The following is an 11342-nucleotide window of genomic DNA, read 5'->3' as shown; positions in this document are numbered from 1 at the left end:
CCCATGTCTTCCACGTCTGGCAGGGGCCCTGCTCTGTGATCCCGCCTTGCAAGTTTTTCCAGCTTTGACCTCAGTCCCACTGCAGAACACGCAGCCTCTGCAGGCTTGGGAGGGCTGGAGCCCATCCCGTTCCCTGCCCTGTCTCACAGGGCCCAGCCCTTTGCAAATCAAGAATGTTTATTTGAATTTTTTTTTTTTTAATGAAACAAAAAACCCCCTCACATACAGTTAGGGAAGCCCTGAGACAACAAACAAACATGAGTGTGATACAGAGCTTCAAAAGGGCAGGAAGAACCAGTCTGTGCCTCATAAAATAATGAGTGAGTATTAGGAAAAGATCCTTAAATACCACAGATAAAAAAAGCAAATGCATCTGGCACAGACCATTTGCAAAGAACATCTCTTGCCTGAGAAGCTTAATTGTTTTGTCAGGAAGAATTACTGGAAGAGGCCAATTAGAGCTGGATTTTGGTTCAGCGCCTGGCCTGATGGCCCCAAAGATTAGCACCCACACGCATCTCAGTGTCCCGAGCAGCGTCACACCAGCCCTGGCCCAGTGTGTGGAGCAGTGCCTGGGAACTGCCGGGGACACAGCGATGTGTCCTGTTTTGTGTGACCACCAGCCATCCTAGGAGGGGGTCAGGGGCCATTCCCAAGCCCTGGGGATGCTGGAACCAGAGGGGCTGGGCTGCTGTTGAATAGGGAGATGTGAGGGCAGCAAAGTGAAGCCCTTGAATCCTGGGATCCCAAGGGTGGTCCCTGGGGAACGTCCTCTGAAGGGTCTGAGAAACCAAACTGAGGGGATTGACCCTGAGATCAGGAGAGAACTGCGAGGGAAGAGGAGCCTTCACCACGATGGGGCAGCAGGCACCACATCTGGGATCAGCCTGACACAGCCTGCTCTGGCACGTGGGAGAGGCTGTGCAGTTCCATCAGCTCCAGGAGCCAGGACCAGCCTGGTGCCAGGTCAGGTGCTGGAGCCAGACAAGGGTCACATGCCAGGGAAATGTCCGAGCTTTGACCAGAGCCTGCAGTGAAAAGCTCAGAGCTCAGCAGGGAGGTCAAGGTCCCAGGGCAGACCCATTCTGCATCTTCTCCCCTCCTTTTCTGCAAACCTCCTTCATGATTTGGACCTTCTTCTACAGCCCTGCTTGGTGCCATCTCTCGGAGCCTTCAGCCCCTCAGGGACTGTCACAGGCATTGCTGTGCACAAGCAGAACATTCCAGAGTACCTGAGCTGGGAGAGGCCTTGTGGAGATGTCCGGCCCAGCCCCCTTCCCCCAGCGCAGCAGGTCTGAGGTGGTGATGCTCCTTGGGACCAGTCAAGGTCTGAAGATGTCCAAGAGCAAAGCCCCACCCACTGCTCCGCTCCCATGTTTTGTGACCACCCCAGGGGAAGAAGTTCCATCAGGACAAACTGAGGCATTCCCCGTGTTGCAGGCCACAGCTGTCACCTCGGGGCCTGTGGCACCCTGGCAAGCGCCGGTGAATCGGAGCAGCCTCCAGGGGCCCTTCCCTGTCCTGCTCCCCCTCAGCCCCTGTCCTGCTCCCCCTCAGCCCCTGTCCTGCTCCATCGTCCCTGTGCCTGCTGAGGGACAGGGGCTGCTGGGGCGCTCAGGCTCAGGGCTGCAGGTGCTTCCCAGGAGCCTTCGCCCTGCAGGGCCTGGGGCTCGGGGCAGAGGGAAGTGCAGAGGGCAGCAAGGGCACCACAGGAAGGGGGAGAGGGCAGAGGCAGGGAAAGCTTTGGAACAGCCCTAAGGGAGCCATCCATTCACTCACAGAGACCCCAGGCATGAGTGAAACCAGACCCTGGGGGAGAGATAACAGCACAATTACAGCCAAACTGGAATCCAGACTGTGGCTTGCCTGCTCTGCTGGGGAAAAAAGCTGAAAAAATAACAAAATACCTCCACAGGCACCGGCTCCTGCCTTCTGGACACAGCTCTGGAGAGCTGGGCCGTGGCAGGATCCAGGGGCACAGGGTCATGCCTACAATTGGATGGGGCTGCTGGCACTCAGGGTGCTTTTGTAGGGTCCTTATGGCACCCAACCTCTGCAGAGCACTGCCAGCCTGGGGGGATCCCACAGACTGGGGAAACAGGAGTCTGGGATCCCACACATCCCAGCATGTCCCACAACAGCTTGGGATGGGATTTTATTGCAGTCATGGAGTCCTGGCAAGATGCATCCCTGGTCACAAGAGTGGACATGAGGCAATTCCCTCTCTTGGGGTGCATCCCGTAAGTGCAGAAATCCCTGGATGAGCAGGAGGCTGAAGGCCCATCCAGGAGGGAACAGGACACCAAGCCCCGTCACCAGGGGCTAGCAGGATGGGATCTGGAGGCACGTGGAGAAACACCCTGTCCCACATCCCAGCGTCAGCCTCAGAGCACTCAGACACACAGTCCTGCCTCCAGCCTGTCCTGGCCTTCCCATGGGATGTCTGGCTGGGCACGAGGAAACCACTGCTCCCACCAGCTCAAAATACAGCAATGCCAGTGGCCATCAAGTCCCCAGTGCTTGCCCTTGCCCCCACTGCCATGTCCATTCCCCACCAATATCAGCCACATTTGCTGAGAGCAGCTGGGGACAAGCCCAGGGATGGCAAATCCCCTCAGTGACCCTGGTCCCAGCGGAGGAGCAGAGAGCCTGCTGGGCTGTGCTGCCCCGAGCTGCACATCCCAGGGGGTTTAGGCAGGGTTTAGGCTCTCAGGACACGCTCTGGGCCCTGCAGCCAAGTCCAGCAGCCCCAGCCTGGCCCCAGCCAGCAAAGGTGCTGAGCAATGGCCAGCCTGGCACAGCCTGGCATCCCCTGCATGAGGCAGTACCCCTCACACCCGCCTGGGAACAGGGCAGCAAGGGCTGCCAGTTTGGGATTACGGAGTGTAATCCTGGGATGTTGGACCCCCGGCACTCATCACGAGACTGAAAACATGAAGGAGTCCCTGGGAAATGAGGGGGGTCCCTCCTCGCCCCGGACTCCACCGGCAGCACTGGTGGAAGCTGCCCCTCTCTGCCAGGGTCAGGGCAGCTCCAGGGGACAGCGGCAGCCCCAGACACCCCAGTCCCTCTCTGCAGGCGGTGCAGGAGCACAGCATCCCAGGATGTGCCTGTCAGGAGCAGAACACAGGCCAGAAATCTTTCGGGCTGCGATGGGAGCTGGCTCCAGGCCACGTCCATGGCAGCCCCTCGTGCTCCCCTCGCCAAAGGGAACAGGCAGGGCACGGGGTGCTGGCGGCGCTGCCATCACACGCAATCCGTCTGCAATGCTGCAGCCTGGATTTGTATCAAACAGGGCCAAAGGTTGGATGATTTAATTTTTTCATTTTTTCTTGCAGTACAACAGGAAATAGCTGGGATAGTTACATACCTGGCGAGATGGCCAAGGAGCCGGGGGCCAAGAAACACAGAGGGTCTGGCACGGCCTGGAGCATCTGTGCTGCACACAGAGCCTGCAGGCACCCGGGGCTGGGGGCTGCACACCTGACCAGAGAGTGGGAGGTCACAGCAAGGGCCCCCACACTGGCCAAGGCTTCAGGAATTGGTGGAGAGTGACCAGCATGACCTGGGTGGCTTAGAAGCACAGAATCGTGGAATGGGCTGGGTTGGAAGAGACCTCAGAGCTCATCCATGAGCCATGGGCAGGGACACCTCCCACTGTCCCAGGCTGCTCCAAGCCCCAATGTCCAGCCTGGCCTTGGGCACTGCCAGGGATCCAGGGGCAGCCCCAGCTGCTCTGGGCACCCTGTGCCAGGGCCTGCCCACCCTCCCAGGGAACAATTCCTTCCCAATATCCCATCCAGCCCTGCCCTCTGGCAGTGGGAAGCCATTCCCCTTGTCCTGGCATAGAAATCTTCTCTGACACTGGTACTTTGTGCCACCTTGATCCCAAATCCTTGTCCTACCAGCAGAGCAATTGTCCTTCCCTTGCTGAGGCTGATCAGACCCAGTTCCTCCTCATCCTGATCCTCATCTTGATCCTGATCCTGCTCTCCAGCCTCTGTAGGGCTCCTCCAGTCCCTGCTCTCCACCAGGGTCAGCCTTAAAGTTTCCTCTTATGGCATCTCCCTTACTGAGGTGGGTTGTGGGGTGTCTTTTTTAGAAGATCATTTCTTCAACAAGTCAGGCTCACTTTGAGCTGGTCCCTCAAGGCTTCTCAGGTGGCTGTGGAGTGGCTGTGGAGTCTGTGGATTCCAGGGTGTTGAGGGTTTTGGGAACCACACCTGCACACACGTTATAACAGTGCAGGAAAGTCGTGGTCCTGTGAAACAGCCTCAAACCCCTTCCTGCAGTCACGGCTCGGAGACGCGTCCTTCCCAGCTGTTCCCTGCCTTGCCCTGCGCTGGGGGGGGGGCAGTGCCCAAGGCTCCCCTGCACCTCACCCCAACAGCAGAAACACAGCACCCACACAGGGTGACACAGCCTCAAATTCCTTCCCAGTTTACAGCACTTTTTATGGACCTCCTGAGCCGGAGCTGAGCCTTTGGCTGTGATAATCCCTGGTGGATTTTTCTTCCATGAACTCGAGCTGAACCCACCCTTTGAACACACGTGAGCTCCCCGTTTAATTGTTACTTGAGATAATCCACAGATGAGATTTCTTCAGCCAGTGTTCAAAGTGCTGTTAAGACAAAAGCCCATCATCAGGCTTTTGGGAATATGGGATTTATTCAAGCTCCCTGTGCTTCCAGCCCAGCCTAGGCTGAGCTCAGCCCTGTGGGAGAACTTTACCTGCACTCCCCACCCCATGTAGAAAAGGAAGGTAACCAAGCAGGCATGCCAGACCCAGCCATGGTCACACCTCCCCAGAACCACAGGGGCCACCACGGGTCACCAGGACCACCAGGGGTCACCTTCACCTTCCCTTTGGACCCTGGGAAATCCATCAGCCACCCCCAGCAGGCCGCGCTGCCTCTGCCCCCGCACTCCTGTTACCCTGTCTCGAATGATTTAAAGTTGTTTCCGCTGTCTGGACTCCTCCTCCTTGTTCTTGAGATAATTCCCAAGATTTCCATTTTGCCAGATTCCTGGCCTCTCCCTGAACTTACTCCCTTAGATCTGTTTCTGGAGGAGCGGGCGGCTCCCCGCGGGATCCTCCCTCACACGTGCTTCCCGGGAGCTGTGACGGAGCAGCTCCCAGCCTGCAGCCTTCGCTTTGCTGCTCTCCCTCCCTTTTCCATGACTGATTGCACACCCTCTTCCAGCTGCGACTGTGAGTTCGGAGAGACCCACCACTGCCTGCCTAACCAGGTCAACTGGATCAGCGCAGGCTGGAGAGCATTCAGAGGAGCGGCTCCGCCAGGAAATCCAAAGATGCAATCCTCAGCAAAGGGAGGGCAAGACTCAACAGCCAGGAGCGATGGGTTGACATCATTTCAACAACAAGTGAAGATGTCATCGAGCTCTAGGATGGATGAACTCAGGGGTGTGGAACGAGTTGGTCCTTAAGGTCCCTTCCAACCCAAACTTTTCTAGGATTCTAGGAACTCTCAGCCCATGGTCATCATCACCCAACCCACTGACACCTTCCCACTCCACTGCTCTCACTCCAAACCACTTGTGCAACTTCTCTGCTTGCTTTCCCTGGATGTGTGACATGGTCTAAGTCTGGTGATTCGGTTCCAGTTGGAATTGGCAAAGCTCAGCTCAGGTTCAGCTCAGTTCAAGAAAGTGATAATGGTTTGACCTTTTTTGCCTCCACTCCCACAGGGACCCTCCCAAATCCTCATTTGGGCAGGACGAGTAGGGGATGAAGCAGCACAGGGATTCTCCATCCCTCCTGCCAATGGCAATCTGTTGGGCTCACAGCGGAGCTGGGATTCAGGGATGCCCCGCAGAAAGGAAGGACTGGGCTCCAGGAAATACTGCAAGAGCCTGAGGATAAAATAAATAACAGCAATTGGACACAGCAGCCCATCCTCCTTCTTGAATATCCATAGAGTTGGGAGTTGGTGGAGGAAGTTACAAACTGCTTTTTAGGATTCAGATACCCAAATACCACCTCAGCCCTTGTGCAGACAGCGTTGAGGTGGCTTGACCTCACCACGTGTCCAGAAGTGCTTTAGGATCATCAGGATGAAGCTCAACAGGTAAGGTCCAGACTGCCCTGGCATCACCAGGATCACTTGGAGAGCAGCCAGCCTTCCCAGAAGCACTGAGTCATCTTTTACAAGTCACAAGAAATCCTCTGTTTATTTACAGCCACTAATCTACTCACTTATTCCTGCTCCAGTGAAAGTTTGCACCTTATTACTGAGCTGGGCTTTATTGACTTCAACTTCCACCTCCTGAATCTCACCCAGCCTGTGCCTTGCTCTTCCCAGGAGGTGGCAGTCACTTCCCAAGATGCAGGGACGGAACAGGAGAATCCCAGGGAGGAGATCTGGAGCTGGGCTGAGTCTCACAAGAGTGATCTGGGCAGCCAGGCTGGTGGCAGGGCAGGTGCTCGGGGGGGTTTGGGGCCGTGGGCAGGTGGATTTGCACGGAGCCGAGGGGTTGTGGTGCAGCCACACCTGGAATGCCAGGAGTGGCAGGGATGTGGCCAGGGAGTAACATTGTGTCCCAGGGCGGGAACAGGGAGCTCCTAGGGTGGACCTGAGGACACTGAGTCCCGAAGGTGCTGTTCCATGAAGGATGATGAGTTCAGAGGTGCTGTCCCAGGAGGGACGCTGAATCACAGGGCTGAGTTGTGCCAAGGTGTGCCAAGGTGTCAGTGATGTCATGGCACTGCCTGTGGGAATGGGAACGGGGCACAGCACCGGGGGAACTCACCTCGCTGTGGGAAGGGCTGTGAGGGGCAGGGAATGGGTCCGGGAGGTGATGGGGTGTGACCGAGCAACGGGGGACATGTGGCTGTGGGTGGGACCTGAGCTCCCACACTGGGAAGTGTGTTAGACATGGTCAGGGTGGGAAGTCCGCAGACAGGGGAAAGGAGCAGGTGACAATGGGGACTAGAGGGAACAAGGGGGAATGGGGACAAGGAGTGAGATCCATGAGCTGGGGGTGTGGATGGTTTGTGGGGCTGCTCAGAGACGAGGAAGAGGCTGAGCTCAGATGAGAACTGCAGCCAGAGCACACCCTGTGAATGGAGCCACTGGCATCTGGGATGGGGATAGGGAGGAATGGGAATGTCACCAGTGTGGGAGCCCCTGTGATGTGCTGGCGTGGGACTGCTGTGTCCTGGGGGGCAGGGGGGGTGCGGGGGCTCTGTGCTCCAGGAGCACAAAGGGGGATTGGAGCCCACGCACGGGAGGTTCAGGGAAAAGGAGCACCGAGGGTTGGGGATGCAAGAGGGATGGAAGCAGCACGCCCTGGGGGTGCGGGAGGGAGGGGAGCACCGCACACCGGGGCTGCAGGTAAGGTGGGATGCGGGTGACACGTGCACAGGCTGGGACTGATGCAGGAGCACGGAGGCCAGGGAATATTCTCAGCATGGCAGGGACGCCTCGCTGCTCCTGGTCCCGGGCACCAGCCATGGCCGGTGCCCTGCGGGGCGACAGTCACAGTCAGGGAGCAGCCCAGGTGCCGGGGGCCCGTGGAACACGGGCAGCGTGGCCCGCTGGAGGCAGCACAGCCCTTCCCGGCCGTGTGAGGCTCCTGAGTCAGCCCCGTGAGCTGCTCCCGCCACCCCGATCTCCGCCCAGCTCCGCGCCTGCAGCGCTGATTCACAGCTCAGCCCCTCCTTGTCACCCGGTCCGGGCCCTGCGGGCGGTGGGGACCCGCGCAGGAGGTTTGGTGACAGCAGCCCCGGGCACCATCAGCGACAGAAACACCGAGATTGACAGACTCAGAAGTAGGGCAGGAGCCCAGCGACCCAGGCGAGCTCCTGTGCCTGAGCGGGGTTCAGGGGGCAAAATCCACAGTCCTTGGACACCAGAGAGATGGGGGCTGGGGGAGAAGTGGACAAATTCCAGTCACGTTTGGATGCTGGGAAAGGAAAATGCTCTGTCCTCTAAGGATGTGAGTGCAGAGCAATCCCAGCCAGGGTGTGTGAAACCCCACCAGCCACCCCTGCCTTGTCCTGCCATCTGTCACCTCCTCGGCCATGGAAAGATCACAGAATCGTTAAGGTTGGAAAAGCCCTTCAAGATCATTGAATCCAACCACTCCCCCAGCACTGCCACGGCCAGCACTGCCCCACGTCCCCAAATGCCACTGCCACACGGCTGTTAAACCCCTCCGGGGATGGGGACTCCACCCCTGCCCTGGGCAGCTGTGCCAGGGCCTGACCACCCTTTCTGTGAAGAAATTTTTCCTAATGTCCAACCTGAACCTCCCTCCTGCCTCTGTCTCCCCACGGGGGCTCTCCAGATCCCACCTGGCTGTCACCCCACAGGGTTTTCCTTCCTTGCTCTGCCCAGGTCTGCACCCAGCAGAGCATTGTGCCCCATGGGATGGTTGTCTGTGCTCTCCCAGCTCAGGAAATGCAGCAGAGAGCTCAGGGGACCATGAAGGGCCCTTTCCCAGAGCTGTGAATGTCTTGGGATGCCCTGAGGACATTCCCGGGTGCTGGTGTGCTCCTGCACCACCAAGAAGCTACAGCAGGGACACAGAGATGCAGCCCATGACCCTGACAGCCTGCAGTGACAGTACCATGACTGTCCCCAAAGTCCTCTGAGCCAGAAGCTGCCAAGTCGGCAGTTGTCCCCCTCTAAGCATCTGTCCCCTTTCCCCAGGGAACACATCCACCCCACAGCTGGACTCACGGGCTGTGTGGGCCACCCAGAAAGTCTCTGAGGCACACAGGGCCATGAGACCGAGCATTCTGTCACTCCAGCCTGATGAAGAAGCTTAGAGACATTCCAACATCATTGGGATGTCCAGGGGGACAGCATCAGTCCCACCCCAAGGGCCAAGGACATGCCAGGGATGCCCTGCACAGGCCCTGAGCCATGCAAGCCCACCTACCCAGGGTACCAGTGCCACCACACTCTTCACCCAGGGGTCCAGGAAGGCTCAGAGGGAGGACCTGCAGGCAGGTTTGCTGCCAGGGGAGATCGCCCACCCTGGAGATGCCTGGCCCAAACCCAGCACAGACCTGGGCTCCCCCATCTCCTGTCCCAGTTTAGCGGCAGATTTGAAGGCAAGGGACCCACCTAAGCTACCCTTCCACCCCTGCACCAGCTCCTTGGGGAGGGAAGGCAGGCGAGGTCTCACCAGAGGTCTGTGGGCTCGGGGGGCTCAGCCCCTGCCTTGGGGACACATGTCCCCCCAGCTCCCTTTGAGGGGTGGTGGGGACACTCCAGCAGGGCAGCTGAACTGGGCTCCAGGGTCCCAGCATCCCATCAGGGCACAGACAGAGCCCTGTCCCCAGGCAGGGGACAAGGACAGCGCCCCAGGGAGCTGCGCCACAGGAACAGGATGTTCTGTGACCCAAAGGGAGCCCGCCAGCACCAGGCCACGTGTCAGGACAAAGTCCAGCCTCACACCGGCACTGGCCGTGGGACGCTCCAACCCGCCACAGCCTGCTGCCACCTCTGTCCCCTGCGGTCAGCGGGGACAGCCCAGGGTATCCAGAGCTGGCAGCAGGTCCGGTGCAGACCCCGGCTGGCTCCAGCTGGGTGGCAGTCAGCCCAGAGCCGTGGTGGCGGTGACACAGGGTGCAGATGTGTGCACAGCTGTGCTGTGACAGGGCCAGCCAGCCCCGGAAGGGGATGCCTGGGAAAGCACCGGCTAATTCGGGGCTGGGTCCGTGCGGGTCAAGGCTGTGGAAGGCAAGGCCCAGTGGCCCCTGGGGCCAGCAGAGACAGGGGCAGCGTTTGTAAAGGAAGGTTCAATTAGTGGTGGGAACCACGATGAGCTGTGAGGGCCGTTGTTGGAGGCCACAGCCCTCCCGGGGACGCCAGGCACGAGGGACAGGATTGGGCCCACGCTGGTGGCAGCAGAGGGGACAAAATGCTCATGAACAGTGGCAGGAGCTGCCACAGGGCTGCAGCCCCCTGGACGCCGCTTGGGAGCCATCCCGGTGTCCTCAGGTGTGGGGGGACGGTCCCCGCTGTCCCGGGGCCGAGGCCTTGCCGCCCCCCAGCCCCGCACTGTCCGCTGTCGCTCCGCCAGGAATTCTCCGAGGCCGTCCCCGGGCGTGACACCGGAGCCCGGCGGGGCCCGGGGTCGGTCCCGCGGGCGCAGGGCTCCCTCTCGAGGGCCCCGGCCAGCACTGCCCGCCGCGGGGCTGGGCTGGCCCCCCGTGCGACCGCGGGCAGGTCCCCAGCCACGGAAGGGCAGAGGAGCAGGAGGACACGGGGACCGCAGAGGAGGTGACGAAGCCACCAACGCGGCCTCGGGGCAGCCACCGGCTCCATCGGGGAACCGCATTTTCTTCCTGTCATTAATTAGCAGCTGAACCCGTCACTAACTAGCGGCTGGGTCCGTCTGTTTCGCTGCTGGAAACAGCCAGAGGCGATGGGCACAGCTGTGGCTTGTCCCAGAGCTTGTCCCTCGTCCTCGCTGCGGCACCAAAGGTTGGTCTGACAGGGGACTCCGGCAGTGACCTGACAGGGCCAGCCCTTCGGGAGATAACGCAGCTGGATGCGGAACGTGCATCGGGCATTCCAGAGAATTGTGATCCGGAGGGGACATCCCACCCCCCCTGTGCATCGTGCTGCTTCTCGGGGGTGTTTCTTGCTCTGAGCAAAACCCAAACTCCACGTAGATTATACATCATGGCACACCTCGGGCTGGAAGGGACCCAGCAGGGATCATCAGTTCCAACTCCCCGCTCCTCGCAGGAGCCAGAATGTGCCTTCTCCTTCCCAGCCACTGCCCGCTCCTGTCCCCTGTCGCCGAGGGGCAGCGCAGAATGACCCCCGCCCCGCGGGAGCGGGATGGGCAGGTCAGGTCAAGGAGGGCCTGTCCCGGCGGTGGGTGGCCCCTCCCCGGGGCAGTCCCGGGCTCTCCCTGCCGCACACGGTGGGACACGACGGGCTCGGGTGCTGGCCGAGCTGTGTGACGGTCGGAGTGGGGGAAGAAGATGCGGATGCAGGATGGGGCCGTGTGGGGCTGGGGCCCGGGGCCGGGCAGAAGGTGACCTGTCCAGAGCACTGTCACTGGGACATGAGTGACGCAATGGGAACTGACCCCTCTAAGTGACAGAGCAGCAGAAACAGTGGACACTGCTGGGAGAAAGTGGTAGCCCTTGGGCTCCTGGGGCCACCCGCCGTGGGAATTCGGTGCCACGCCCCCAGGGCATTTGATGTCATCGTCCCTGGAGTTGGTCATCCCCCCAGGGCACTTGACACCGTCCTGGGGCCCTTGGTCACCGCTCAGACACTTGGCCGAATCACAGGACACCCGGCCCTTCCCCCCCCTTTGCCCTGCGCACTTGGTCGCTCCCAACGCCCCGA

This window comes from Coloeus monedula, assembly GCF_965178545.1.
Source record: "Coloeus monedula genome assembly, chromosome: 20".
Classification (NCBI taxonomy): domain Eukaryota; kingdom Metazoa; phylum Chordata; class Aves; order Passeriformes; family Corvidae; genus Coloeus; species Coloeus monedula.
The sequence above is the reverse complement of the archived record's forward strand: the minus strand, read 5'-3'. Positions refer to the sequence as shown.